Source organism: Aplysia californica, unplaced genomic scaffold, assembly GCF_000002075.1.
Source record: "Aplysia californica isolate F4 #8 unplaced genomic scaffold, AplCal3.0 scaffold00273, whole genome shotgun sequence".
NCBI lineage: Eukaryota > Metazoa > Mollusca > Gastropoda > Aplysiida > Aplysiidae > Aplysia > Aplysia californica.
The window spans coordinates 349658-357157 of NW_004797543.1; the positions used below are offsets into that span (position 1 = coordinate 349658).

At 40.4% G+C, this 7500-nt stretch overlaps 1 long non-coding RNA gene across 1 annotated transcript in view; it reads right to left on the reverse strand.

Annotated features, from left to right (window-relative positions):
* Positions 1–6639: 6639 nt before the first annotated feature.
* Positions 6640–7500, reverse strand: part of LOC106012141 — a 13393-nt gene continuing 12532 nt past the window's right edge. The window contains exon 2 of the long non-coding RNA XR_001184952.2: positions 6640–7322. This is a non-coding gene — a long non-coding RNA (uncharacterized LOC106012141). The remainder of the gene's footprint in view (positions 7323–7500) is intronic.

Consider the following 7500-nt stretch of genomic DNA (forward strand, 5'->3'; position numbering starts at 1 on the left):
TTTGTGTGTGTGTGTGTGTGTGTGTGTGTGTGTGTGTGTGTGTGTGTGTGTGTGTGTGTGTGCGCGTGTGTTTGTTGTTGTTTTTTTGGTAAGTGTTTTACTCAGACTGCGATCAAAACAGCACCAGGTCATAATAATATGAATGCGCGGAAACACATTAAACATTTTCAGTTAGTGGGAAATTTTGAATTTTGCTCCGAAATTTTTCGCCCTAGTCCAAAAAGGCTAGGTGTACCGTAGATCTTACCTACCATAAGATTAGGGGTGCGGCTGAAAGACAGCAGTAAGAAGGAGCCAAGGAGTAGCAGTAGAAAGGCTGCAGAAAGAGTCAGGAGCCCAGAGGTGGGGGCAAATGAGATGAGGGGGTGGGGGCAGAAAGTGAAGACGAAAACAGACGACAGAACATTGTTAGAGAGCAGGAAAGGATGTGAAAGGAGACAATTTTAGAGAAAAAAATTCTCTGTCGTTTGTGTTTTCACCACCTTCCCCCCCTCCCTTCCATACGCCCCCACCCCCTAAAAAAAATGATACAATTTAGATCCTTTAGAAAGCAGGCTTCGACCCTGCCTGTCAGGACCAACCCCGGGTTTAAAGAGATACAACATCCCATCAGAAAGCACGGTGATACTCAATAAAAATTCTCCCCACAAACGAATCGAACCCAAGTCTTCTACTTGCGACGATGAAGGAAACGCCTAACATCAACACCGAAAACGCCGCTCACTTTTTATTTTATATTATTTGGGGGGGGGGGGGGTACGTGTTTTACGGCGCTCGCATCTGCATAAGGTCATATAAGCCTCTCAGAATCATCCACTCACGCACAAATGAAACAGGAGACGAGGGAGAAAAAAAGCCCCAAAAAACTCAAAGCCTTCAATCTCAAATAATATAAGATGAAGAAACGTGTAGGAACACCATATTAATGAGAAAAAGTCTGAGAGACTGAGAAGCTGAATGGAACCAAGGATTAGAAATAGATACAAATCTGGCTGGAGTGAAGGAAGCCCCCCCCCCTCTGCTTTTGTCGCGCCCCGCCCCACGAGCAAACTCCGCGCGCCCAGGGCTCAAATATCGCGACCTGCATCCGGGCCCCGTGGTCGTGGAGAATGCGTATATTAATGATGATAATAACCGGCAATTTCCCGAGCAAATAATGGCGGCTCACACCCTGTCACGGGTGGACAATGCGCCGGCCGAGTCGCAGCCGTTCTGACCAGCCCGTGTGGACAAAAGAAAACAGATGAAAATCTCGAGCTTAGTGTCTGTCTGCGGACTCGCTCTTGGCAGGGCCGCGCCGACCAATCAAAACTGGTTAAATTTGTTTACAGGCTGATCGGAAGATCAAGACGTCCGCCATATTGTCGGGTCGGAGTGAGACGTGAGTGCGGACATGGCAGAAACTGTTTGTTGCGGTGACACTCAATCTGTGCTCTGGAGTGGTTTGCTCCTTTTTTTTTGTTGTCCTATCAAATATCTAACGTTCTTATCCCTCGTCCTTCTTTTCTTTGTAAGTTACTCTCAATTGTGTTGCAAATGCCGTAAAACTCTTTTTGTTGAATGACGCTGAAACAATGCTCTAGTGTGGTTTTCTCCTTCTTTCCTATCAAACGTCTGTTGTTTTCATCTTTCCTCTTTTTCTTTGTATGTTACTCTCTAGTGACAACCCCTAGTCTTTGGCACTTATATGACCTGATTGTGTTTCAAAGGCCGTAAAACCATTCTTAGAACGACGCTCAATCTATGATCTGGAGTGGTACTCTCCTTCTTTCCTTTCAAATATCTATCGTTCTCATCTCTCCTTCTCCTTTTCTTTGTATAGCAAGTTACTCTCTAGTACTAGTAACATCTCTAATCTCCGGCACTTTTAAGACCTAACTGTGTTGCAAGTACCGTACAACTCTCACTAGAACGGCACTTAAACTGTGGTCCAGGCACAGTGTCTTCCAGGCCATGGAGCTGTATCCACACTACGCCCAGTTCACGCAGGCACTTTGGGAGTGGAGTTGAAGACAGAGATCAACTAGCTGTACCATGACGGCCATAGTTCGCCAAGAATTTCTACACCACGTTCAGGCAGCCCACGAACAAAATTTGTTTATAGTTTTAGCAAGGGTTTTACGGCACTTACAACAAAAATAGGTCATATAAGTATAAGTGCCGAGGATAAGAGGTGTTACCAGAGAGTAACTTGCACATTTATAAAAGAAGGGGGAGGGATAAGGATGACAGAAAATCTATACTCAACATGAAAAGGACACAATTTCCATCCCAAACAATTTCTAATCCGAAATTTGACAATAAAACGGAATATAGATGTTTGATACCAAAGTGGGAGCAAACTACACCAAAGCACATGTCATACACCCACTCTTAGTTCGCCGAGAAAGACTGAGACAGTCTAAGACAATCTACAATAGTAGCACGGAGAAGTTAGGACAGACTTGACCAGCATACTCATATAATACATGTATATAATATTAAAAGTCACTTGAGAGACAGAAGAGACCGTACTGTGGGTTGTTGGAGGGTGCTACTGGTAGGTCCTACTTCTTTACTTTCCCTCTGTTGTTTCTGTCTGTTGCACTAGCAACACAAATAGATTATATAAGAGCCGAAGATTAGAGGTGTTACAGGTGAGTAACAAACAAAGAAAAGAAGGAGGAGAAATAAGGATGACAGAATATGTTTGATAGAATAGGAAAGAAGGAACGAACCGCAGTAGAACACCCGCCAACCATTCGCCCCCAAAAGTTTGAAATCTTGTAAGTAAGGGGAGAAAACTCAATTATCTCCTCCAAATCATTCCTTTGGTTGTTACCTACCCTATCCACAACATAAAATTGAGAGGTTGACCAAACTTAGAGAAAGTGTTTTGCAGCACTTGCAACACAAATGGGTCACAGATATTGCAAAGATTTGTTTTAGTAAGAGTTTCACGGCACTTGCAACACAATAAGGTCATATAAGTGCCGAAGATTAGAGGAGTTACAAGAGTAAGTAACAAACACAAAAAAGGAGAGATAAGGACGACAGATGTTTGATAGGAAAGAAGGAGCAAACCACACCAGAGCACCCGCCAACCACCCACAATAAAACTTTCGTTTTTTTTTGGGTCCCTTGTCCATTTCTATTATTATATTGACGCCATCTGATTTGTAGAAAAATGTGCGTATGACAGTGTCCAATAGTGTATTACGTATACAGTGGGTGTCGCATTCAACGAGGTCACATTCAACGAGAAGTTGGTTCAACGAGATAATCGTTAATCCCCGATTTTTTTTTTCTCTGTATCTTTTTGTAAATGTAAATCGGCTCAAACGATGTTGCAAACAGACAGAAGTTGCTTTCAACGAGGTTGCGATAACCAAATAAAAGCAATTAGGGGCCCCAAAAGCGAATTTTTGTTCTCCTTTCTCTCCATCTCACGCGAAGCACAAGGCCCATCCTCGATTCTTAACACATTGTATTGGTAGATCTAGTGTGCCTCCTAATATGGGTCCAAAGCCAAGAGGATGGGTGAGGTTCAGCCAACGGTAGGAATGGGAGTGGGTGGATGGGAACGCTATGCAGGCTGTGCAGGGAGCATAAAACAACTGTATAACCTCCTTGGGGCTGTGGGAAACTGGATGAACTTTTGATGGGTAGGTCTAGATCGAGACCTTCATTTTTTTCAATTTTCTTCTCTACCCCTGATCAGAACATCCAAGCTCCCGCCTTCACTTTATGTAGATCTAGGCCTAGATGTGAGAGGGTATGTTTCCATACGAGAAGTGTGAAAAGTGTTCCGGTAAAAAAATACAATGCAGAAATGACCGTCAGAAAACAGCTCAAACTCGCGACACTGATGCTGTTTGAGATTTTCGTCATTAGGGGGAACAACTGTATAATTACTGGTATTGGTACATTGTGTAAATAAAGTATAATAACATGTGTCCTTTCTTTTCTTTAGCCTTAGTCACGTATAACGAGAGGTCGGATCCAACGAAAACAACAAGCCGGTCCCGGCAACCTCGTTGAAAGCGACACGCACTGCATAATTATTGTTATAACATGTAATTGTTACAGATAGATATTCAAGATAATTATAGATGTATGTCAAGCATCTGAGAGCAAATATGATTTTAGATATGATGGTGGTGATAAGTGATGATGTGGGATAGTGTTTTATGTAAATGATTATTGAGAAGACATGCTTTTGTTAGTTGAGGTTTTTAAAAAATAGGTTAGCGTTAGTCCTATCTTCCTCTGCTCTGATGAGTCACGAGGGATGTGGGCACCTGCTATCCCGTTCCCTACTGGAACCATCTTTAATGTCAACTCAAAATGGAACTTAACACACAAAGCAAAATTTTAATAAAATATTTTTTTTAATCAAAAAAATATCAAGGTAAATAATACTTGTGTTAATTGTTTAAATTAAATTCCGATTATTAGAACTATACAGGTCAAAGTTCGGGGGAAGAGAAACATTACAGTCAACCGGGCAATGGACAGACAGCGAAGGTCATGGCCTTGAGGCAATATTTATTTAGCGAAGAATTCAAGTGCCAAAAGGTCACAAAAATGACACAGCCGCTTTGACAACAAAACACGGGCATAAAGAACACCACACATAGGGAAATTTTGAATACGAGGCAGAGGTAAATTATTACTTAGATCACCAACCTAATACACAAAAATGCTTTGTTAAAATATGAAACCTACCAAGCATGAACGACATAATAACTAAATTACAGTAAAGGAGTATACAGTACACAAACGGAATTCACATGTGATTTGATGGTTCCGTTCAATCCCTTCCATGAATTAAGTTTTAAATAAGAGTCTAATTAAATTTCAAATACAGAAATTTTTTTTCCAGAGCTCAGCAGCATAAGAAAGCAAAAACAGGTCTTTTGTAAACAGGTATATTTCACTCAAAAATTAAGAGTCATACGTTAGCCCTTGTAAGTAGATACAGAAAGGCTAGGCCACATTATGAAATCAAGCCTTTTCAAACAAAAAGTACTGCAGGATTTTAGAGACAAGAAGACAAAAGAAAACTGCAACATGCAGAAAACAAATACTTTTTTCCTTTCTTTTCTAGCTTCGAAACACAAAATCCCCCAAAATTATTTGTTCTTTGGAGAAGTTCTTTTCACAACAGAGTGAAACTATTCACTTTCAAGGTCAGGATGACTATTTCATACTTATTCTCCTAGCTGTTTAGGTCCATAAAATAATTTTTAAAACTCAGTGAGCATAAACTATCAATTTTGATTCATGTTAGAAACAGAAGAACATAATGTTCACTTTGCATATAGGATACATAGGTAGAGAAAAAAATTGAATTGATAATAAACTATTCTAGCTAGGCATAGATGACAACTGTCTGACAGCTGCCATAAGAATATACTCTAAGTAAAAAAACCCACAAATACAACAAAAAAAAAAACAAAAAAAGAAGTTGAACACCATGACAGTAATCAATCCACCAACAAAGTAACTGCCATGGGCGCAGCAGAACAACTTAGACAACACCAAGCAGATTCAGAGCGAAATAGATAGTGTTAAAAAATAAACCAAAAAAGCCAATGTAAGCGATGGCTCCTCTGTTGCGCTTGCTTGGATCTGAAAAAATAATCAGAGTAAAATGAATGGAAACATTTCCAAAATATTCCAAACACAAACTCAAAGTCTGATGGCACAAGACAAAGAGCACAGAATTACAATCAATGTTTCTTTATTCTTACAATTCAGCACAACTACTGAATAGACGCTGCATTCTTTTTATCCTTTTGTTTTCCACATACATCATAGGCATCTGTTTATCTGTGCAACATCAGCCTTAAGTATTAGTTAGAGTTTCACAGCACTTGCAACACAATAAGGTCATACGAGTGCCGAAGATTAGAGGTGTTACAAAAGAGGAACAATTTTAGTTTTTAGTTTTAGTAAGGTTTATACGGCGCTCACAACTGCATAAGGTCATATGAGCGCCAAGGGGTCAGAGAAGTCCAAACGGGGAATCAGGCTTACTCTGTTCACCTCTCTAGCCTCAACAGCACAAAGTCTGCTTTGACTGTCAAGGCACCCTGGAAATAGCCAGTCACAAGAGAGTGTCAAACATACAAAAGAAGTAGAGGAAAAGTGACGATAGGATGAGGAAAGAAAAAGCAGCAGTAACCCCTCTGTTATTCCAGCACAGTACATGCATGAGCCTGACATTGAAAATCAGCCAATTTACAATTCTACTGTGCATAAGAACATGTTAATATCCCTCATTTGGGAATGGTCAAAAGACAATTCATCAGTAGCACTGCCCTGGTGGGGGAAAATATCTTTAGCATCCCCCCCCACCCACATTACAACTAAGTACCAATCCCAGTACAAACTACAGACACAAGAGAGCTCGACTAAAACACAAGAGCAACACGGAGACAGATGACTGACTCACCAAATGTATAGTACCCTTGAGCATACATAAAGCGCCCAATCAGGAACAGGATTCCAAACACAGCGCTCAGAATCTAGAGCAGTAAAAAAAAAATCAGACTTGACAATACCTGTGTGTAGATATTTTATTTGTATCAATACTCAGCCGTAAACTGACAAAATACCTTTTATTTAAAATTCACAGCAGTTTCGAGAAAAAGAGGGGGGGGGGGGGGGGGGGGGGGGTGTTGAGAAGAAATAGCACAGCAACAAAAAACAAAAAGGATGTGAAGCATCAAGCCCCGGCCCTATTTCCATTAGAAAGAAAAAAATAAAATACGGGAATCATAATTTAATATGAGCTAGCAGTGTTGTCCAAGGTCACTCCCACTAACAAAAGTTCTTTCTTGACTAAATGTAGTCAAAATATACATGAAAGTTGGTGTAACTTTTTTTGGTCAAAATACAAGCAAGAGTTTAATACTATTCTCATTCATTAAAAATTAAGAGAAAGACAAATTTACAGCAATTGAAACAAAACGCTTATATATACCTTCCACAAGCCTACGATCTTGAGAGAGGGTACAATGTATATTTTTTGGTGTAATATATCAAGACACTGAACAGGCAACAAACTGAACTGATAACAACAACAACAACAAACTGAATTGATAATAACAAGGGGCAACAAGAAACTGGACTGATAACAACTTTACAACAACAACGGGCAACAATAAAAAAAAATATATGTGCCAGACTCTATGCAAGTCACTGTATTCACCAGGCTGGCATCAAAATGAACCCTCCCCCCCCCCAACCCTAAAGGTGAGAAACCCTTACGTATTCTGGTGGGCTCTCTGCACACAGTTGAACTCGGGACTTTTGTCACTGTATAAGGCTGGGTACTGAGGAAGAGAAGCACAGCAAATTGGTTGAGGTTCTAATTCATGACTCAGCAGAAATTTTTCCTTCAAGAATTAAAACCTCATGTTATTGAAACCTTGCGTGAGGCTTACACAGGGTCTTGAGCAGTACAGGCAGTTCCTATTAATGACAGCCCTATCTTAGTTCCATCAGGCTATC